Source organism: Chlorocebus sabaeus, chromosome 22, assembly GCF_047675955.1.
Source record: "Chlorocebus sabaeus isolate Y175 chromosome 22, mChlSab1.0.hap1, whole genome shotgun sequence".
Taxonomy (NCBI): Eukaryota; Metazoa; Chordata; class Mammalia; order Primates; family Cercopithecidae; genus Chlorocebus; species Chlorocebus sabaeus.
Window position 1 is genome coordinate 75,890,232 of NC_132925.1, and position 24,474 is coordinate 75,914,705.

Here is a 24,474-nt window from a genome sequence, read left to right on the forward strand (position 1 = left end):
CTATAAATAAATGTCTTATATCAAACTGAGCAATTCAGCTAAATCCTTTAGGAAACTTACTATCAAACTGAAGAGGATGTGCAGACAAGAGATTGACAGGCATTTCCTGGTATTTCTCCAACCAATTCTCTTTTGCTGTAGACAATGCATTTTATCCACTCTTTCTTTACCCATAAAAAAGTCCTAACTCCTAGAAATGTTCTGATATCCACAGTTGTTAGAGGTTTCCTTAAAGTTGGAATGAGTCACCAAAAAAAGTCAAAACAGCAAGCTGAGACAGTGCATCTGATATTTGAATTTTGGCAACTTTTAAAAGCGTTCCTTATGCAAAGCACACTGTTTATAAACAAGAGTACAACAGAAACCCAATACTTAGCTGTATTATCTACAGGCCCACAGTAAAGAACTTGATGACCTCTTACCTAGATAATCTTCCCTTTCCATACCACCAAATTATAAAAAGAACATAAATATATATAAATTTTTTGTGTGTTTGTGTGTGTGGAGATGACAAGGTCTCACAATGTTGCCCAGGCTGGTCTCAAACTCCTGAGCTCAAGCAGTCCTCCTGCCTTGGCCTCCAAAAGTGTTGAGATTATAGGCATGAGCCACCACACCAGGGCAATACAATTTATATTCACTTAATGCTATTTTAATATAGTATTATGCCTGTATGATATCAATCAGAGATTCTGCCAGTACATTTCTGATGATGTCTTGTAACTCTGAGGAACTTCAGTCTTCAAACTGAAGTAATATTCATTTTATATGGCTTGAGTAATGAGTATTCAATGTATCCAACAATTCCTGATTGCCTGCTACAGACCAGGCACCCTACTGGGCACCAGGGTGAAGATAAGATAGTAATTTCACTGAGTATGTGAGAAAAGTAGGAAGTAGGGGAAACAATTCATCAAAACACTCTTGTGGGAAAAAACTGTCACCGCCAACTAGATTGTATATGGCTTAAGAACTGGGCTGTCAGAGGTGAAGTACTGCAAATTCTGTGCATTTCATCCCTTCCAAGGACGTATTTAAAATGTGGTCTTATCTCATCACCCAAATTTAGGGATGTTCTCAGTAGATGCCAAGGGTAACAAGTCTCTCTTTACAAAAAGGATTCTTTGCACTCATAAAATGTTTTGTTCAAAGGCCAAAGGTACCACAATGTACAAAAACAAAACAAAAGTTGACCTTTCCAACATTAAATCCAGTTTAATGTAAAAAGGCAAAAACTACCCAAAACATTTCTAAGATACAAGATCCCACACAACCATTTTTACTTGGAAAAAACCACCAGTCCCAATACAACATTTTAATAAACTTGAAAAGCAGTAAGTACAGTATACTTATCTGTGTAAATTACAGGGTTGGTAACAGAGATTCTCCATTATCAACCCCAAAGGACTGAAGTCATTTGAGCAGCAAGAAACTCAGATCCACTGAATTAGGAATGTGTTGGCTTTGGTTTCTTTATATCCTCCTAAAACTGGCTGAGCCTTTGTTCAAATCCTCTCTCACTCCTCTGACTACATCTTTCCCTTTCCTTCTTTCTTCTCCAGAAAGAGCCAGGGCTGTATTCTGCACAAGAGGCATGCCTTTCCTTAACTATGCTCCCTCTAGTGAAATACCTTATAGCTTGTCATGAATATCAGTATTCCAGTAGAGGGAGAAGAGTGGAAAGAGGAAATTGAATTCATCAGCTCAGTGGTTGGAATTGATAGCAATCAAGTGCAAAATTAGGAATAATAAGGGCAGTTGCAACAGTGAGGACTTAAAGACATAAATAGCTTTTTAAAAACTTAACCTGTACACATACTCATTCTACAGTAAAATGTATCATTTGCTAAACATCTCAAAGCCTTGAATTTTTGGACTGTTTTCTTAATCATATATTTGCATGTACATATGAACTCTCCCAAAGAAACATTCACCAGTAATAGTAAATTGCTTGAAAAGAGAAGAAAATTTCAAAATACACATATAAAAGGTAATAATAAATTATAACATAAAAGGTAATTAATAATGCCCAATGTTTGTAGGGATTTAAAACTGGATTGTAGTTTTATGACAAACTTGATTTGAAATGTTGATTTAAAGTCTTTAGGCTGAGGAGTTTTTTAAAAATGGAAAGTTTTAAGTTATAGAAAAGGAATGGAGGCCAGGTGTGATGGGCTGACGACTATAATCCCAGCACTTTGTGGGGCCAAGGTTCAGGAGTTCGAGACCAGTCTGGGCAACACAGTGAGGCATCGTCTCTACTACAAAAAAAAAAAAAAAAAAAAAACAGCCAGGCATGCAGGCATGTGCCTATAGTCCCGGCTACTTGGGAGGCTGACGGGGAGGACTGCTTAAGTTTGAGAGATAGAGGCTGCAATGAACTGAGATCGTACCACTGTACTCCAGCCTGGATGACAAAGCAAGACCCCATTTCAAAAAAAAAAAAAAAGAAGACAAGGAATGGAAAAGTTGGACAAATATTCAGCTATAAAAGGAAATTGACTGTATAGAGTTCTAGTGTACTGCCTCAGCTACCCTAAAATGCAGGTTAAACACACTATTAAACATAATTTCCCATGTACCTTTGCACTGACAATGCTGTAAATATCACCATTTTTTTGGGCTCAGCCATTAAAAGCATGGGTTCTAGGGTCTATCTACCCAGGCTGAATCCCACTTCCACCACTACAAGCTGTATAACTCTGGGGAAATCACTTAGCCTCTATGTGCATGTTTCTACATCTATAAAATGAGTAAAACAAGAGTAACTACTTTATGAGGAACATTAAGAAATTAACAGTGCAAAAGCACACTGTGTCAGCTATTATTATTAGCACCACGCTTGTCACACAGTAAGCCCTAATTCTAATCTATGTATGCTACACTATTAGACCAATCTTGCTGAAGTATGGCTTTAGCCCCTACCATTTTTAGGGGCTAAACATTTTTAGGGGCTCTCCACTGACTGATAAAATAAATAAAAACTTCTCTCCTAGCATTCCAGGTCCTCTACAGTCTGCGCCTGCCTCAGCTCCACCACTTCTACAGGGTTCAATTGCCTCCTGCAGGTAGTCTATGGTCCAACCCAAATGACAAATTCAGAACTTCAAACATGCCCCCACCCCAACTCCATCCAACTCCTAGCTCCCAAGTCTTTGCTCATATAGGTCACTCCATCTATAACAGTTTCCCTCCCTTGGCTGAAATCCTGCTGTTCACTCAAAGTTCTTCCACAAATTCCATTTCTTTAACAAACTCTTTCCTGAACCCTCTCACTAAGCACACGGGAACTCATCCCCACCTCTGTATCACAGGACTTCATGTATTCAGAGTTAAGAGTATATGCTCTGAAATCAAGGTGACAATGAGACATACATTTAGTCTCCCAGCGACCAACAGTTTGCATTCCCAACATAAGGGTGTTACTTAGAACCTGGAACCCACTTTCCCACAAACCATAAGATGAGTTGTAACCATGTCTCCAAAATGATCAGCAAAATGCCTTTGGGTGAACCCAAGGACTAACAATGCAGGTGTGTTAGTGTAAGAGGGAAAGAATAACACAAATGTTTCTTCCTCCTTTCCTCAGCCAAGGTCCAGCTCTAAGCAAAGTCATAGATCCAGTAAACATGGCACCCTTGACTTTCCCCCATTCTCTCTTTGCACCGTGGTCCAGGAGCCTATCTGGGTTTGTACTGCTTCTCAACAGACTGTTCCACAAAAACTTGCACTCCCTTTCCACCTCCAAAGTAAAGTTCTCCTATTCTTGGTAGAGTTTTCTTTGGTGGAGTTTTCTTGGTAGAGTTTTTCCTGCAGATTTAACTATTTTTCACTAAGGTGTGTGAATGACTATGAATGAATACAGTTATCTGTCCTCCTCTCCTCCCAAGTACACACGTAAAGAAATATGAAGAGTAAGACCTTGCCCCAAATTACTTCTAGGTGTACTGGTCCATAAACCTTTCTTCCTAGAAACACAATTACTAACTACACTCTTATGGTCATTCTGATTTTAAACGACAACATCTATGGCTCAAGGCAAATGTTTATTTTCACCAATTTAATCTTTTATTTTAACCAATATTCTCTTTTGATCAACATAAAATTTTCAAGACCTTGAGGCCTTGATCCTCTGTCCACTTCCTACTATGCCCCCATGTCTACATCAGGGTGTTCTAAGTGAAGGAATTTCAGGAATGGAAAAGGGGAACCAAAACAAAATTGCTCCTGGTAAGAAATCTGCCTTTCCTGCCTTCCAGAGCTTGCTCCATCTCTTTGGAAAACAGGTATTTTCAAAAAGCATGAGGATTTTTCCAAATGGTTTCTGGGGCAGTGGCAGCAGAGCAGCAATCACAAGCAGGTGATTAGTGGGCTGGAATCTGACTTATCAGGTATTTCTTTTTAAAAACAGAGCCAAGGCCGGGCGCGGTGGTTCACACTTGTAATCCTAGCACTTTGGGAGGCTGAGGCAGGCGGATCCCAAGGCCAGGAGATCAAGACCATCCTGGCCAACATGGTGAAACTACATGTCTACTACAAATACAATAATTAGCTGGGGTGTGGTGGCACATGCCTGTAATCCCAGCTACTCAGGAGGCTGAGGCAGGAGAATCACCTGAACCAGGGAGTCAGAGGTTGCAGTGAGCCCAGATTGCGCTACTGCACTCCAGTCTGGCAACAGAGTGAGACTCCATCCAAATGAAAACACAGCCAAATGGGTAAATTGAATGTCATCAGAATTAAACTTCTGTGCTTCAAAGAATACCATCAAGAAAATGAAAACCCACAGAACCTATACATTTTTACAAATCATATATCTGATTAAGGGACTTGAACTAGAATGTAGAAAGAACTCTTTCAGCTCGGTAAATTAACAACAAAAACAAAAAAATAAGTTCAATATCATTAGTCATTAGGGAAATGCAAATCTAAATCAGAGATACCACCTCTCACCCACTAGGATGGCTGTAATAAACAACAACAACAACAACAGAACAGAAAATGAAGAGTGTTAGCAAGGATATGAAAAAACTGGAATTCTCATACATTGCTAGCAGGAATGTAAAATAGTGTAGCCATTGTGGAAAACAGTGGTAGTTACTCAAAAGCTTAAACACAGAATTAGCATATGATCCAGCAATTCCACTTCTAGGTATACACTCAAAAGAACTGAAAGCAGAGACTCAAAGAGATACTTGTGCACTAATATTCATTAGCAGCATTATTCCTAAAAGCCACAAGGTAGAAACAACCCACATGTACATCAACAAATGAATAAACAAATTGTGGTATATGTATACAAAGAATATTATTGCCAGGTGCGGTGGCTCATGCCTGCAATCCCAGCACTTTGGGAGGCCAAGCTGGGCAGATCACGAGGTCAGGAGTTCAAGACCAGCCTGGCCAACATAGTGAAACCCATCTCTACTAAAAACACAAAAAAATTAGCCGGGCATGGTGGCGCACGCCTGTAGTCCCAGCTACTTGGGAGGCTGAGGCAGGAGAATCGCTTGAACCCGGGAGGCGGAGCTTGTGGTGAGCCAAGATTGTGCCACTGCACTCCAGCCTGGGCAACAGAGTGAGACTCCATCTCAAAAAAAAAAAAAAAAAAAATTATTCAGCCATAAAATGAAGCACTGATGCATGCTCCAACATGAATGAATCTTGAAAACATTATGCTAAATGAAAGAAGACAGATAACTAGGTCACAAATTATTTGATTTCATTTAGGTGAATTATCCAGAATAGGCAAATCCATAGAGACAGAGAGAAGATTAGTGGTTTCCAGGGGCTGAGGGAAGAGAAGATGGAGGGTGACTGCTTAGGAATGGGATGGGGTCTCCTTTGTGGGTGCTAAAAATGTTTTTGACCTAGATAGAAGAAACAGTTATACAATCAATATTGTGAATACACTAAAAACCATTAAATGTACAGTTTAAAGGGGTAAATTTATGGCATTTGAATTACATATCAATAAAGCTATTTTTTAAGCCAACATTAAAACTTGGAAAATATCACAAAAAATTCCAGATTGACTTTTCTTAAAAAAATCCTAAGTAAAATCTGACACCACCAGCCACAGCATTCCTCATGGGAACATGAGTTGGAGATGAAGCTGGTCCTGGAACCCATCTCTGCCACTACCTAACTCTGGACATTGGCAGGACAATTTTTTCATCTGTACCTCAGTTAGCTCCTCTGCAAAAGGAAGATAACAATAATATCTACCTCATGAACTTATGAAGAGTCAATAAATTAATATGTTCAGAATAGTGCCTGGCACATATTAAGTGCTCAGTGTGTGTTAGCTACTTTCACATTTTATAACAATTCATCCTCTAATAGAGGTATGTAACCGTTACTTTTCAACTTTTTGTTTTTACAAATAAAATAGCATATAATGTAATGGTCCAAAAAAAAGAAGTGCAAGACAACCAAGATAAACATTTTTTAAAGAAACATGCAAAAAATACTATGAATCATATGTGCCTATTTTTGTGAAAAAGTGATGATGATGATGATGATGCTAAGTTTATGCAAAAAACAGTCTAGATAACTCTGGATTTACCATATGAGAAGCAAGGGGTAAAAGAATTAAAGGTGCTTTAATTCTTTAAACTCAAAGGAACTTTTTATTAGCATATATATTTATATAATGTTTAGATTTTTTATCAACATAGTTTTATAGTCAGGAGGATTATTTTAAAAGATGATTATCCTTTTATAAAGTTTTTTTTTTAGAAGAAGAAACTCTAAATATTGAAACTTTTGTGAGATTGCCACAAAACTCTGTTAGGTGAGTAGCAACGGCACAGACTGATAAAACTACAGGCCACTTCCTTTGCTTGAAACTTCATCTTTAGTTGCAATTCCCAGAGCACCAACCTCTCTTGAGTTTCCTTCTTCCTCATGGAGTATATGGTGCTATATTTATAGCTGCTAAACTCCTTGGCCAGTCAATATCTTTCAATATCTAGCCAAACCTTTTCCCACCCTTAGCATCCACCACTGCCCCTTACAAAGACTCCACTCTAGCTAAACTACCTTCTCATGTCTAAGACATAAAGTACACATTTCTGAAAGTCTTTCTAAATGCCATTTTTTTTAAATACAATTCACATAACTAAAATTCACCATTTTCACCATTTTATTATTATTTATTTATTTTGAGACAAGGTCTCGCTCTGTTGCCCAGGTGCAAGTGCAATCCAGCTGGTGTAATCACAGCTCACTGCAGCCTCAACCTCCAAGACTCCAGTGATCCTCACCTCAGCTCCAAAATAGCTAAGACTAAAGGCACATGCCACCACGCCTAGCTAATTTTTAAACAGAGACAGGGTTTCAAGTGTTGCCCAGGCTGGTCTCAAACTCCTAGACTCATGTAATCTTCCTGCTTCGCCGTCCCAAAGTGCTAGATTTACAGGTATGAGCCACTGTACCTGGGCTTTAACCATTTTAAGCGTACAATTTAATGACATTTAGTACATTCACAGTGTAGTACAACCAATATTACTATCTAGTTCCAGAACATTTTCATCACTCCGAAAGCAAACTCTGTATTCATCAAGCAGTCACTGCCCACATTCCCTCCCCAACCCCTGAAAACCACATCTGCTTTCTGTCTCTATGGATTTGCCTATTCTGAATATTAAATGAAACCACATAATATGCGGCCTTTGTGTCTGGTTTCCTTCATTTAACAAAACGTTTTCAAGGTTTATCCACGTTGGAGCATGTTATCAATACTTCCTTCTTTTTATAGCTAAATAATATTCCACTGTGTGGTATACACACACACAATGGAATACTATTCAATCTTTAAAAAGAAGGAAATCCAGCCAGATGTGGTAGCTCACAACTGTAATCCAAGCACTCTGGAAGGAAGGCCAAGGTGGGAGGAACACTCGAGCCCAGGGTTCAGGAGTTCCAGACTAGCCTAGGACACATAGTGAGACCCCTATCTGTATTTTTTTTTTTTTTTTTAAAGAGAACTCCTGTCATTTGCAGCAACACAGATGAACCTGGAGGATATTATGTTAAGTGAAATAAGCCAGGCGCAGAAAGACAAATAGGACACAATCTCACTTATATGTGGAATCTTAAAAAGTTGAATTCAGAGAAGTAGAGAATAGAATGGTGGTTACCAGAGGATAGAGGTGAGGGGTTTAGGGAAAGTTAGTCAAAAGGTACAAAATTTCAGTTAGGAAGAATGAGTTCAAGAACTTCAGCTGCAAAACATGCTTACTATAGTTAATAACAACGTGCTGTATTCTTGCAAATTGCAAAGAGACTAGATAAGTGTTCTCACAACCAAAACATAAGTATGAGAAGTCACGCCTACCTTAATTAGCTTGATTTAAGCCATTCCACAATGAATACATATTTCAAAAGAATACACTGTACATGATAAACATATCCAATTTTTACTTGTTAATGAAGGAAAAAAGGTAAGTGCCAATTCAATGGCAGGGATATTTGTCCTTTCGATTCACTAATTTATCCCCAGTGCCCATAAGAGAACATAGCACGTAGGTTGGCACCCAATAAATCTTTGTTGAATGAACAGATATTGGGCCTACAATCTGTTGCTGAGAAGGGGTTGCCACATTAGATGGATCATGGACTGGATGGTTTCTCATAGTTCCACCTGGCTCACTTTATTTCCCCTCTCTGGTCTCTAGAGACTTTTGAATTTGTGACTCCTCTTCTTTCTCTGCTTCTTGGTCACTTACTTCCTGGCATCATATTAATCTTTTCATTGGTATAATATTCAAAAAAGCCTAAGTTATCACTGCAGTCCATGTCAATCACCTCCTATTCTTCTCCTTTTCCTCCCAGAGACAATCCCCATGCACACAGTAAAAACTTCATAAACAGGCACTAAAGAGCTCTTTGGCATTCTGCCAAACGTGTTTCCTCTTAGCTTCTCCCTATACTCCTCCATTGTCAGTGACTGGACACCATACAGGAAAGCCTGTTTCTTCTCTGGCACCTTGCAGACATGACACAATGAACAACATTCAATGTGATGACTTCAATGATCACTGAAAGATATCTCTGCATATCCCTTCAGCTTTAGTCCAGAAAAATTTTAAGAGACTGTTTTCAAGGTAGAGACTTCATAGCTCCCCAAATTGTTCTTTTAAACATCTCAATAGTACTAAAACACTTTCTGTGAAGCTGTTTCAGATTGTTAACTGTAAAAATGTTATCTTTTATGTGTTGTCTGAAATGCTACCATTTTTGTTACAGTTGCCTAAAACCTGATTGTGGCATCACATTTGTTACCTAAGTATGTAAGATAATTGATTCCAGAGGCTGAAACTCCTTTCATCTTGTTTCCATTCTGTTCTGTTTTAGTCTTTAATGACCCATCTTAAACTGCACCTTAACTTGTAAGTTATCTCATTCCTTTCAGAAGTAGGAGAATAATTTTGTTGCTGTTGTTGCGTGCTTTTTAAGATAGGGTCTTGCTGTCGCTGGGGCTGGTGTGCAGCGGCATCATCATGGCTAACTGCCTCAAGCTCTTGAGCTCAAACGGATCCTCCTGCCACAGCCTCCTGAGTAGCTGGGACTATACGGCATACACCACCGTGTTTGGCTAATTTTTAAAAATTGTTTGTAGGCCGGGTGCGGTGGCTCACGCCTGTAATCTCAGCACTTTGGGAGGCCGAGGAGGGCAGATCACGAGGTCAGGAGATCAAGACCATCCTGGCTAACATGGTGAAACCCCGTCTCTACTAAAAATACAAAAACAAAATTAGCTGGGCGTGGTGGCGGGTGCCTGTAGTCCTAGCTGCTCCAGAACCCGGGAAGCGGAGCTTGCAATGAGCCGAGATGGCACCACTGCATGCCAGAATAAAATAAAATATTTCTAGAGTTGGGGGTGTAGCTATGTTGGCCAGGCTGGTTTCAAACTCCAGAGCTCAAGCAATTCCTTCCACCTCAGCCTCTCAAAGTCCTGGGATTACATGTGTGAGCCACTGTACTCAGTTCTGTTTTTTTAAATCAAAATTCCTCCAGGAATTTTCTGCTTTGTATTATGTGAAATTTCACCACTATCCTCCCCAAAACAGTAAATGTACAATGGTGGACATGCAGTGAGAAACTCCATTAATGTGCCAGGCATTGGAGGCTCATGCCTGTAATCCCAGCACTTTGGGAGGTCAAGGCGGGTGGATCACTTGAGGTCAGGAGTTTGAGACCAGCCTGGCTAACATAGCAAAACTCCATCTCTACTAAAATACAAAAATTACCCAGGTGTAGTGGTGCACACCTGTAATCCCAACTACTCAGGAGGCTGAGCCACAAGAATTACTTGAACCTAGGAGGTGGAGGTTGCAGTGAGCCGTAATCACACCACTGCACTCCAGCCTGGGTGACAGAGTGAGATTGTATCAAAAAAAAAAAAAAAAAAAAAAAAAGACACTCCATTAATGATGGCTGCTACTTTTGTAACGATCAGGGACTACTCATTACCATAGAGCTGTCTGGCAGCCTGGGCAAAGGCACTGGGCCCAGAAAGTGTGCCTGAAGAATGCCTGCCTGTTTTACAATCTTGCTTAGGATCTTCCCTGCCCTAAGCAGCTGGGTGTACATTACATGGAAAGACAAGAAAACAGGAGCTGGGGGAATGGTGCTGGAAAGAAACAAGAGCACACTTTTGGATAACTTCCAGAAAAAAGTGGGTATAGACTGGGAGAGAAGGATGATTCTATAACTAAAGTCTTCCTGCAATTTTAACAAATTTGGAGGGCATGTTATTTAGCAGTTTTTGTGTTGAGAAACAAATACCTAATAATATCATACTCCTAAATTCATTGTCATTTCATTTTTCTAAGATCATATTCAGGATTACATTTAACATTTGAGATCTTACACAGATGCCTCAAAATTAACAAACTATCATCCTTTGGTAAAACTCAAACTCTATTATAACTGGAAGCACTGTATTTGTTCAACTGTGCTTGCGATATCAGAACAGCCAGTTACCTTTTCTTTGGAGGGTAGGCCAAAAATCCTGATCGATTTACCAATGGATCTTCATCTGCTGCAATTGTGAAAGCTCGTTCGTCTTAATTCGGTTCAGATCTACAAAAACAGAAAAAAGGCAAATGGATGAAACAGTGGATGGACAAAGCTAATCAGAAACATACAGTCTCATTGGTTGCCAGATATTCCAAAATTATATGTGCTTTGAGATGTCAAACTGTTAAATTTCAAGACATTTTTCCAATTTTATAACAAATGTGATTTGTGTGTGTGTGTGTGTGTGTGTGTGTGTGTGTGTGTTACAATGAACTTAATTGGCTATATTTATAATAAACTAAGAACAAATGACTATTCAATATGTACACAGTTAGCCTCCTGGGGCTTAAAATCATTGTATGTAATTTGCACTAATGAGTTTCCACTTAATTTTTAAAATGGCGATTCAGAAAGCCTGCTCCTATGAAACTTGTCAAATCACAGATTTTAAAAGTACAGATTGAATAAGATTATTATTTGGAGAGCTCACGCTGTCCTTCTTTATCATTTCAGCAGTTTATAAAAGCAATTTTTAATACCTCAACAGGAAACAAAAATTCAATTGAACCATCTTCCTAAAAAGCACAAGGAAACTATGTGCTCCATTATCTTCATAGTTGTGTGTATATATTTCAGGTAAAATGTGCTTTTTAATTAATTTGTAGAGGAGCAATGAGTTAAGGAGGCAAGAAATTACAGATTAACAAACCAAAGTTAGAAAATAAGCTGGTCTTCAAATCTCACATGCAGAAGAGAAAAAGCAGCAAACACGGGCAATGACACAGCTATGGGGCAGACGTTGTCAAGGTATAAAGCACAAGACAGGCTGAGCTCATATGAAAAATTCACTACTCATATACTTCTCTCCCTGTAATCCTCACTGGCTATAAAGCAAGATATGGAGGAGGTAATATTGCTTTGCTCAATTTTTATTTATTTTCATGTACTCTAAAATGGTAACCAAATGTTTCTATGGCCTGAGATCCTAAGATAGGAATAAAGCATCTCTGAAAATCAGTGGCTGAAATTATATGCCATGTTTTGAACATTTATTCATAATTATCTTTATTAGGTTTTAAGTTATTTCCAGGTCATACTTCTTCCCTCTCCCTTTTTAAAAGTGTCAATTTTATTCACTCAAAATGCTATTCGGTAGTACTTAAAATCATTCCTACAATCTTTATAAACCAGATGTTTCTCTTCAGATTTCTAATTCCTTCCCAGTCTCCTTTCTTTTTAAAAATTTCTCTGACTTCCACTTTAGTGCTCCTTTTCTGCCTTACTTCCAATAAAAGCTGCTTTCTTGTTTAACATGTCTGTCCTGAGCCAAAATGCATTTCTTTGAATCCTAAATACTTTATAGCTATGCAAAAATTACTCAAAGCTAATTACAAATTGCCATGATACAGGCAGTCAATAAAGACGTTATGTTCATGATAAGCATTCACCACCCTGATGGTGATTCCTTCAGAGTAGACAGAAGGTGAAGGCAGAACAACACCAGCATCAGATTAGACTCCGCACTTGATCTTATTTCACTAGGTCAAGCCATTTTTCAGTTTTCCATCTGGACACTGCTGCTACTTCTCCAAAGTATCCAAGGAAGTCATCGGATTCAGAATACTCATCTCCTTCAGGATAGTTTTGGTTTTAAAAGAATTCATCACTTACTAGTTGCATACTGTAAAAATGCTTTATAGGAAATCCAATTCTTAGAGAAAAATGATAGTTGCAGTTACTAAAAATAAACATTTAAAAACAGTAACTTCTCTACTTAGAATAGGGGTCAAAAGCCTTTCTTTAGTAGGGGAAAAACCTATTATATGCTTGTATGTATTCTCTCATTTGATCTTCTAATAACACTGTGTTCAAAAGAGCTGTTACTATGATCTCCATTTTACTACTGAGGAAACAGACTGAGAAAGGTCATAATTTGCTCAATATTACCCAGCAAACAAGTGGTGTGAAACTAACTAGAATCCGGGCCTTTGGTGATATTTAGTTCCCTTTCCACTACACCAAACTGCCTCAATGGCAACTTAATTTTGTTTTGCAAAGAGAAATAGTTAAAAAGAAATCATTTTAAATAGACTTGGAAAATTTTCTTAGAATCATTAAACTTGATACCTTTTATTCATTCAACGACTACTACGTAATAAGCATTCAACAAATATAATTTTTAAAAAGATTTCTTTAAATGATGGTCAGTTAGCAGTGGGAGAGAAAGAAAGAAGACATAACTTGAAGCATAAGTTTATTAACTCTTTTTTTTTAAGGGGGAGGGAGATTATATAAGACATCTTTCTCCTAGAGGAGCTCCCTAGCCTATGTTGACCCTTTTTTCTAAGAACTATGTAATTCTCAACTCCATGCCAAGTCATACTTGTACTATGGGGCTACAAACTACTTACTCCCATCTTTGTCTAAGCTGGACACACGACACAAACTGAGACAGTCAATGTGTTCTTCTTAGAACGAGAAATTGAGATGAAGAGGGTCTAGTTTGGTGGAGGTTGCAAGCTACCTCTAAGTGCTCTTTCAATCTATAGGAAAAAGACAGTCAGCAAAGAGAGAATGAAAGAATGAATGTGCTGCTCAGAGTGAATCTGACCTAAGAGGTCACTAATCTCCCGTTTCTCCCAGGAGAAAAAACAAGAGAGAAAAAGAGAAAGAGAGAGAGAGAGAGAGAAATGAGAGAGAGAGAAGAGAGAAGGAAGGAAGGAAGGAAAGGAGGGAGGGAGGGAGGGTCTCTGCACAGGAGTGTTCTTGGGCTTTCTTGTTACTGCCATAGCCCCTGAGTGGCCCACAGCACTTCCTTCCCTAGGGTTCTAAGAAGCCCCTGGCATCTAGGGTAAATGCCCCCCCTTTTTATGAGCTTATTTTTTGAACTGATTTGTGATAACTGCAACAAAAAATGATCTTGTCCAAGATAGTAAAAAAATGTATTTTAAAAATAGAGCTATCACCAGAATGTGTTATAAAAGAATATATTGCAGAAGCCCAAAGGGTTCAGAAACACCCCATCATTCATTTTAAACAGAGAAAAGCCTACAATGCTACATGGGCAGTGTTACATTGGCTTTTACAGGGAAAATGACTTATTTTCTAGAAGTAACATTTCTGTGTGCTTTTAAGATTCAGAACTTTGTTGCAACTTAAGGCATAATCTGAATCACCTCTTGTTATGTCATCCAGTCCATCAAAATTAAGTATAAACCTGCTAATCACAATAAAGAAAAAAGGCTAAACCAAGTCAGTCTTGTTTTTAACAGAATAAACTTAACTTCTTAACTTATAGGCAAAATCACCAAGCTTTAATGTGAGACTGGCACCCTAGCTTCTTAAAGAGTGCATAAGAGGGAAGAAAAGGGGCTGGAGAAATGAATCCTACAAGGAAAACACAGTTGTGATCTTACAAATTAGAGCTTGTTGCGGGAGAGGGAATAGGGAGAAAAAAAACAAAACAAAGCAACCTGAAACCTTGAAGGCTGACTCCAATCTCTCCATTCTAGATATGAAAAGACTGAAACCAAGAGAGATGATCTCAGCTGCTTTATTTATTCAATAAAAATATGTTGAGGCTGGGGCACAGTGGCTCATGCTTGTAATCCTAGCACTTTGGGAGGCCAAAGCAGGAGGACTGCTTAAGTTCAGGAGTTCAAGACCGTTTGAGGAAGAGCAAGATGCCGCCTCTACAGAAAATTTTTAAAGACTAGCCAGGCATGGTGGCACATGCCTGTAGTCCCAGTTCCTCAGGAGGCTTAGGCAGGAGGATCACTTGAGCCTGGGAAGCTGAGGCTAAGGCTGCGGTGAACCATGATCATGCCACTGTACTCCAGCCTGGGGTAACAGAATGAGATTCCACCTCAAAAACAAAACAAAACAAATTGAGAATGTGCTCCATGCCAAGTACTGTGTCTGGCACTAGAATTGGCAGTGTTATTCATCTAAGTCACCTAACTCCTAGGCTGTGCGTTTTTCTCTTCATCTTGATACTCGCTGCAAATGGAAAAGTCCACAAACCTAAAATAGCCCACTTTTTTGTTTTCTATGTTGATCTTGGGGGGAAAAAAATGGCTTTGTTGCTAATATTTGAAAGGCAGGAAGATTCACATAAAATTCCAAACTCTTGGTTTCTCTGGGAAAATCTAAAACTCTGGCCACAGGGGCCAACTTTCTCGGAGGAGATGACTGAATGAAGCTGTGTTGGGAGCTGCCCTTTGTAACTGGGCACGTAATTTCCAAAGTACTCAGCTGGCTGCATCACTTATTTTCCTTTCAAACCTGTCTCCTGTAGGTAGCCATGCTTGTGCCCCCAGAACTATACTGTCTTCCTAAATCTTTTCTTCCAAATGAAAATCGACCACCCAAACCCAAATTTTTTAAGTTACAAAAATGTTTAAACCAAGTTATATATCAACTGCAGACATATTCTCCAAAAATACAAATTAACATGGCATCTAGTTTACTCCCTCTCTTTGGACTCCAGTTCCACCTTGCTTTCACTCTCACAGGCTTTCTCCTTGGCAAAGCAAATTTAAGAACGAAACTCTATACACAACCTCTTTTTTCAATGGTGCTACTGGGTATTTCCCTCTTCAAAGGTTAGAGGGTTTTTCTACCTACTGAGCTACAGCCACTGCTCAGTTACTCCACTGAGGATCAAGTCAATGTGAAAACACACAAGTGGAGAGGGAGTCAAGGCCAATTGTGAGGAAGGGCTCCAGTAACTCTGGCCTGGGTTTCTTGAGTACATTTCAGTCACTGCAGTCAGTCCTAGGGCTTTCCCAACACTTCATGGAATGCCTCACATGGAGTCTTATTTTTAAAGGAGCCTCCATTTTCTAACAGCTTCTATTAGTACATACTTACACAATGTTTAGTCCCTCTCCTCTCTCCAAATATGTTCAATATAGCCATCCTTCACTCTTTTGCCATTTCAGGATGCACAGTTCTCCCATCTTGAGCCCCTCTCTCCCAGGCTTCACTGAGGTTAACTAGGTTCCCTCTTCTTTTAGCAAAGAAAGGTCAGCAAGGCATTTTTTTTGTCCATTATTTGTGACTATAGGGCACCATTTCACCATTAGCCTAGAAGAAAACTAAAATATAAAATTCCCAGTAATTCTCCCATTTGTCATTGTGCAAAACCTTGATCAAGTCAGTAGATTTGAAAGTCAATTTATGAGAGCACATGACAATAATAATAGTAGTAGTAACTGACGTTTACTGAACACTTACCACGCGCCCAGTAACAAAAAGTAAGCCTTTTACATGCATCATCTCACTTAGTATTCCCGTCTATAACAAAGGAACTCTTTCTGTGCTCCTTTAACAGAAAACTGAGGCTTGTGAGATGAGGCCAATAAAAGCTGAGGTATTGCATGTTAGAGTTGAGCTTAAAACCATTTCCTTCACTGCCATACACCACAATTCCCACCTGTTTCTCCACACCTGCTGCTCATGCCTCCTTGAACTCCTTTCTTACTTTCCAAGTAACTCATATCCACACTTCAAAACCCAGCTCAGATGAAACTTCATCAGGTCATCATGTCTACTGCTCTAGGTGGGCTTCCTGGAGGCTGAGTCCGCAACATTTCATCCTTGTATCCTGAGGGCCCAGCGCTGTTAAGTGTTAATAAATGCCTGATGAATTGAATTGGATAAAATGGAACCACAGGTTCTGACGGCTACCCAGGTTAATATGTGCCTGCAGTGGAATGCTATCGCCTTGCTAACAACTTGCAATTAGGCCAGTGGAATAAAGAGCTGCTCTGGCATTTACCTTCACTCTTCCCAGGCAAACTCACCTACGGACATCAATGCTAAGGAAGGGAGAAGGAGGGATAAGAGGCAAATTAAAGTCCAGTACTCCTGTTGACAGGAGTTGGGGTGTGTGTGGTGGAAGTGTCTTTAAAGTTGACTGGGAGGAGGAAAGCCTGGGGAACAGAGAGAGTTTGTCCCCCAATAGTCTACCAGGGGAACGTTAATCCCTGTGACTGGCCTGGGGTTACAAAATTCTAAAATTTATATATGTGTCCTCAGTCAAGTCATTCTTTGCTAGTCTAGCACGGTCCCTTAGGATAGATGTTAAATAAACAAACAGGTAGCATGCATTTTACTCTGAGGCCATACTTACCAACACTACCAATAAGAACAATTTTCGCTGAGTGCTTAACTTGGATCAGACCCTCTGCTAAACTCTGTACATGTACTATCTTGTTTAATCTCCACCACAGTCCTACAAAGAATACTTAAAAGTGAGGAAATGCAGGTCTGTAACAGATAAATGGCTTGCCAAAGGTCACTTACCAAATGACTGACAGTAAGGGCAGTGGCTAGTGGGATAAATGTAGTTTTCATTAATAATGCTCGTAGAGTTTTTAATTCTTCTACTCCGCCTCTTTAAAAATTACTTCCTAAATACAGGCTGAGCAGCATACAACAAATTTCACTCTAATTTCACTCTTCTCTGAAAGATCCAGGGAAAATGCTTCCACTTCTATTAAGCCTTTCTAAATACTATTTGTGATAGAGATTGCCAATAGTCACCTATATTTACATTCTCTGCCTGAGCACATATTTTGCCTAAATTTCCCAATATTCATTGCAGTAAGGTCAAGACATGTGACTGAATCCAAAATGTAAATAAAAATGTTGCGTAAGTCAGGTGTGGTGGCTCACACCTGTAATCCCAGCATCTTGGGAGGCTGAGGAGGGAGGATCCCTTGAGGCCAGGAGTTCGAGACTAGCCTGGGCAACACAGTGAGACTCCATCTCTATGAAAATTAAAATAAATAATTAGCCAGGTGTGGTGTCGCACACCTGTAGTACCAGCTACTTGGGAGGCTGAGGCAGGAGGATCACTTGAGCCCAGGAGTTCAAGGCTGCAGTGACCTATGACTGCGCCACTGCACTCCAGCTTGTGCAAGAGAGCAAGACACCATCTCTTTAAAAAAAAAAAATGCTGGGTCCAGGCACAGTCGCTCGTTGCTCACGCCTGTAATCCCAGCACTTTGGGAGGCAGAGGTGGGCGGATCACTGAGATTAGGAGTTCCAGACCAGCCTGGCCAACAAGGTGAAACCCCATCTCTACTCAAAATACAAAAATTAGCCAGGCGTGGTGGTGCATGCCTGTAGACCCAGCTTCTCAGGAGGCTGAGAAACGAGAATCGCTTAAACCCGGGAGGTGGAGGTTGCAGTGAGCTGAGATAGTGCCACTGCACTCTAGCCTGGGTGACAGAGTGAGACTCCGTCTCAAAATAAATAAATAAATAAAATAAAATAAAATAAAATAAAATAAAATAAGAAATGTTGGTTGCCAGACTTCTGGGCTAGGCCCATACAAACCTCTCTGGTGTGAGCTTCAGTCTCTCCTACCCTCCTCTGCTGGTCAAATGGAAAGGGCTCCAAGCACCTACAGGAGGGCAGAGCCACACAATTTCACTCCTGAATGACTGGGGGAATCAATAGCCTCCTTGTCAACACACTCTGAGCTTAAACAAGAAATAAACATATATTAAGGCACTGGGGTTTTGGGTCATTATAGCAGTCAGCCTACCCTTATGAAGTATTCTTACGTAATATCATAATTTTCATTACCAACAGCAACCGCTATAATTTATTGAAGGTATACTAAGTAGTAGGCATTATATTAAGTCTTTTATATACATTACTTTATTCACTTCTACGAGGTAGCAAAATCATACAGATAACAAAATCAAGGGTCAGAAATAAGTAATCATTTCCTCTTCTGAATATTAAAGCACTTACAGTCTGAAAGATTTCAAGAATAATTATGTAATACCTTGTTATACATGTTGCATTGATGGGTTAAGCAGTTTTTAAAGTCCTGTAGTTAGTTGATATTTTCCTTTAACTCAAAACTTGTTTCCCTCATTTGGATAAACAGCTAAGAGGAGAGGGGCTGGGTCTTACATGTCTAAATTCTGTATCATTTTACACATTGTCTCATGAATATACAAATTAATAGATATAATTATATTCTTTACACCATTTCTCACAGGCATGTATGCACTATGTCTCACTCCTTCTCTACTGTGTTTTGGTCAACAAACCCCTTGAGTAAATCTGACCAAGAAAATTGGCTTGCTACGAAGAGTTGCTTAGGATGCTGTTTATTTCAGGCCCATAACTTAATGAGTATCATTAATGTAATTTTTCAATACTGCAATTACATGCATGAATGTACATAAACACTTAGCAAAGTGGCTGGCATATAGCTGATGGTCAATAAATGATTGTTTCTCTTCTCCTCTATCCCAATAGCTACTTTAAGTACAATCATATGCTGCTTAAAGAAAACAAACGTGATCAAGGGAAAAATGTTAAGCTGGTAAGTAAAGGATGATATTAATTACCAGGAATATTTTCCCAACTGGGAGGAAGACTGTCTAAAATGTTAGGAGCCAGGGCCAAACAAAAATCAATTGCTAGTTGCAAGATTATCCTATTCATAAAAATCTGTCCTGACACAACCTCAACAACATGAATTCTGGAGAAGCTGAGGAGCCAGTGCTTATTCACTGCCATGAGCTGCAGAATGGTATCCTGGGATTCACCTTCTGTTTGCTCAGTGCTATAGGTTTGACCATGTGGCATTCCCTAGAACTATGGCATCATTATTTGTAGCCAAACACTAACATGCCCACCTATAGATCCTAGAATATTCTCCACATTTTGTCAGAAAACAGTATGCCAGCATCTGAAGATCTGATTTTTCTGAGGCTATTTCCAGCCCTTGTCTATCCATAGAACTCCATTTCCTACTTAAGACATTCGAAGAAGCTTAACATGATGCAGACGCTTGATTTCGTATGGTGACATTCCACAATTCTGTGACATAAGCTAATTAATGTAAATTAATTAACGTAAATATTTCAACTGCTCTTCATTTAAATATCATGTTCCAAAAAGTCTCTCTCCTTTGAAGATTTCAAGACGAAATGGAGTACAAATATGGTCAGTTACTTTATTTGGTATAAACATTTGGACTTCTTATTCCTGTTCTTCATCAATTGTAATATCTACTTTGTTGATAGGATGGACTTTTCCCAGGGTAATTTTCCCTTTAACATCAGGGTATCATCCTTAACAGCAGGCAATAAGGTTAATGCTATAATCAGCTATTACGTCGGCATATTCGACTTTAGCTGCTGTTCAAATATAGCAACACAGAGTATGGAACACCCAAGCTAGAAAAATATGGTCTTAAAAATTAGTGAATCAAACTCTGGGTAACAACTTTAAAAAAATAAATATTCTTTTAAAAATTTTATCATATTCTCTTAAAAATAAAATTCTTTTTAAAATGCTAAGAGAAAAAAGCCAATTTTAAAAGATCACATTTATGTAACATTCCCAAAATGACAAATTTAGAGTTGGAGAACTGATTAGCAGCTGCCAGGAGTTAGGGACTGTGAGAGTAACAGGAATGAATGTGGCTATAAAGGGGTAGCACAGGGGAGATTTGATTTTTTTTTTTTTTTTTTTTTTGATAGGGAGTCTTGCTGCGTCGCCAGGCTGGAGTGCACTGGCACGATCTCGGCCCACTGCAACTTCCGCCTCCTGGGCGATTCTCCTGCCTCAGCCTCCCGAGTAACTGGGATTACAGGCACTTGACACCATGCCTGGCTAATTTTTGTATTTTTAGTAGAGACGGGGTTTCACCATGTTGGCCAAGATGGTCTTGATCTCTTGACCTCATGATACACCCACCTCAGTTTCCCAAAGTGCTGGGATTACAGGTGTGAGCCACTGAGCCTGGCCAAGATCTTTTTAGTGATAGAATAGTTCTGTATCTTGACTGTGGCAGTGATTACACAAAAACACACATGATATCATGACACAGAACCATACATGTACTTTAAACCAATGTTAATTTCCTGGTTTTAATACTGCACTATAGTTAAGACATAATAAATGGGAGAAACTGGGTGAAGAATAACCAGGACCTCTCTGGACCATCTTTGCAACTTCCTACAAATTTATAATTATCTCAAAATAAAAAGTTAAAAATATAGCTTAAAAATGTTGAATTATAAACATATTTCACAGAATAATCTATTCAACTCATATTATTAAATAATATCCAAGCCTCTGTAAAAATCTCTTATCATCTGACTTTCCATTTTGTACATAAAGCAACTACTGATTATCTTGATGGGAGAAAGGAGTGAAAATAGAGGTTTTAGAGTTGGTTTTGCTATCAGGATGCTTACTGTTCATAACACTGTCCGTAACAGAATATTTTGGTAGTCAATATCTGGGTGTCTTACAAAGAAGCAGGTAGCACACAATACGTAAAAAATAAAAACATATATTTAAAGTCTCCTTATATCCTAAAATCTATAAGATTTTTCCATTAAAAAGAAAGAGAGAAAGAGAGGCTGAGAGCAGCAGTACACACCTGTAATCCCAGCACTTTGGGAAGCGGAGGCAGGTGGATTGCTTGAGACCAGCTTGGGCAACATGGTGAAACCCTGACTCTACAAAAAAATATAAAAAGTAGCTGGGTGTGATGACACATGCCTGTAGTCCCAGCTACTTGGGAGACTGAGGTGGGAGGATCACTTGAGCCTGGGAGGTTGAGGCTGCAGTGAACTGAGATAGTGCTACCATACTCCAGCCTGGGTGGCAGAGTAAGACTCTGTCTAAAAAAAAATAAATAAAATAAAATAAATAATAAAACAGAGATCCAGCTAACAGATATTTTAAACATAATTTAAAAATAAAAAAAACATATTTTGTGGTTTCTATGTGCTAATCAAGATGTCACTGTGCACATGATTATACGTAATTTCCAAAATATATTATTAGACTTATGTGACTACCAAACAATAGACTTTTTAAAATGTACACATGGCAATAGTTTCTACAATTCAAACATCTCTCTGGCTAAATTAATACAAATTTTTGCAATGTGCCAATAATAAATAAGAGAAAAAAAGAATTCTGGAAGCTGGGAGATGCAAATTAAGCAAAGCCAGTGTAAGTCATTTTCACTAGGGTTTCAGACAGAGATCTTTTATCACTGGTTGAAATATAACATTCTGGGACTACATCACAAACATGCCCCCTGATTCCCTGTATCTCACACCTAAACGGGCTCAACACCAGTTCGTCATGACTGAATCTAAAGAGACATTGGCAGCACTTCATAAATACCTTCCTGTTCGCTCCTTTCTACGGTGATGCAATTTGACCTACATTTCCAGTGCCCATTGAAACTTCATGGGAGGGGGAAGAGGAGAGTTTTTCATTTCTCCTACCCTCTGATTAACTAGGACAGCAAATGCCACTCAAGGGACTGCTACTAGGCAGAAGCAAAGGGGGAAAAAGTCATGCCAGTAGGAAATTCCACAGGAGGACATTTAGAAATACTGCATTCTCTGATTCTGCAAACAAACTGTCATGGCTTTATAAGACAACAGCAAGGAAGAATCGCCCCACTTTACACCATAATAAGACCAGAACACTAAGGGCTATTTTATTTACCTCAGGCTCCCTATGGGATGAAAATTAAACTTGAACTACAGACTATTATCCTTGCCATAGTATTTTTAAAAAATAAACTTTTAATTTTAGGATGACTTTAAATTTACAGAAAACTTGCAAAGATTATATAGAGAGTTCCTGTAAACCCGACACCTAGTTTTCCCTATTGGTAACCTCTTATATAAGTATGGTATCTTTGTCACAGCTAAAGAACCAATACCAACATGTGACTATGTATTTTCCTTCAGCTTTAAGGCATGACTGACAAAATTATATGGTGTAAATATGATGTTTTATGTATATGTTATAAAATAATTAAATCAAGCTAATTAGCATATCTGTCGCCTCATTTTTTTGGGGGGTGAGAACATTTAAGATCTACTCTCAGCAATTTTCAAGTATACAGTATTATTAACTATAGTCACCATTACTGCATAACAGATTCCTTGAACTCATTCATCCTAACTGAAACTTGTACTCTTTGATCAACATCTCCCCATTTCCCTCATCACTCCCCCAACTCCCAGCCTCTGGCAACCATTATTCTACTCTCTGCTTCTATGGTTCAATATTTTTACATTCCACATGTGAGATTCCTGCAGTATTTGCCTTTTTGTGTCTGGCTTATTTCACTTAACATCCTCCAGGTTCACCCATGTTGTCGAAAATGAGAGGATTTCCTTCTTTTTTAAGGCTGAATAGTCTTACATTATTTGTATATATACACTGGATATCACTTTTTTTTTTTTTTTTTTTTTTTTTTGAGACAGAGTCTTGCTCTGGAGTATAGTGGCGTGATCCCGGCTCACTGCAACCTTCACCTCTCAGGTTGAAGCGATTCTCCTGTCTCAGCCTCTCAAGTAGCTGGGACTACAGGTGTACACTACCATGCACTGTTAATTTTTTGTATTTTTAGTAGAAATGGGGTTTCACCATGTTGGCCCGGCTAAATTGAACTCCTGGTCTCAAATGATTCACCTACCTCGGCCTCCCAAAGTGCTGAGATTACAGGCATAAGCCACTGTGCCTGGCCTAAATATCACATTTTCTTTATCCATTCATCCATTGATGGATACCAAGATTGACTCCACATCTTGGCTATTTTGAATAATGCTGCAATGAACATGGGAGTGCAGATACCTCTGTGACATACTGATTTCCTTTGGATATATATCCAGAAGTAGGACTGATGGGTCATACAGTTCTTTTCTATTTTTAATTTTTTTTGATAAACCTCCATACTGTTTTTCATAATGGCTGTACTATAATTTACATCCCCATTACCAATGTACAAAGATTCCCTTTTCTCCACATACTAACCAATACTTGTTATCTTCTGTCTTTTTGAATAGCCATTCTAACAGGAGTGAGGTGATATCTCACTGTGGTTTTAACTTGCATGTCCCTGATGATTAGTGATATTGAGCATCTTTTCATATACCCATTGGCCATCTGTACATCTTCTTTGTCAATTCAGGTTCTTTCTCCTTTTTTAATTGGGTTATCTGTTTTGTTATTGAGTTCCTTATATATTTTAGATATCAACCCCTTATCAGATGTATGGTTTGCAAATATTTTCTCCCATACTGTTGATGGTCTTTTCACTCTGTTGACTATTCCCTTTGTCATACAGAAGCTGTTAGTTTGATGCAACCCCATTTTTCTACTTTTTGGTTACCTGTGCTTTTGGGGTGATATCCAAAAAATCACTGCCCAGGCCAATGTCAGCAAGCTGTCTCTTCCTCCCTTTCCATATTGCACTCTTTGGAAAGAAGTCACTAGGCACAGCTCAGATTCAAAAGATGGGCAGTGGGCTCCGTGCAGTAGCTCACAACTGTAATCCCAGCACTTTGGGAGGCTGAGGCCGGTGAATCGCTTGAGCCCAGGAGTTCATGACCAGCCTGGGCAACACGGCGAAATCCCATCTCTATT

General features: G+C 39.0%; 1 protein-coding gene across 7 annotated transcripts in view; it reads right to left on the reverse strand.

Annotated features, from left to right (window-relative positions):
- Nucleotides 1-24,474, reverse strand: part of ATXN7 (ataxin 7) — a 142,217-nt gene that overhangs the window by 96,695 nt on the left and 21,048 nt on the right. For 6 of the 7 annotated variants that reach the window (XM_073009968.1, XM_038003695.2, XM_073009963.1 and 3 more), the window contains one exon: nt 10,993-11,091. The gene's annotated coding sequence lies outside the window, so the exon portion shown is untranslated. Of the gene's footprint in view, nt 1-10,992; nt 11,092-18,375; nt 19,905-24,474 lie in introns of those variants that run through there. The other variant, XM_073009966.1, reaches the window with a different exon arrangement.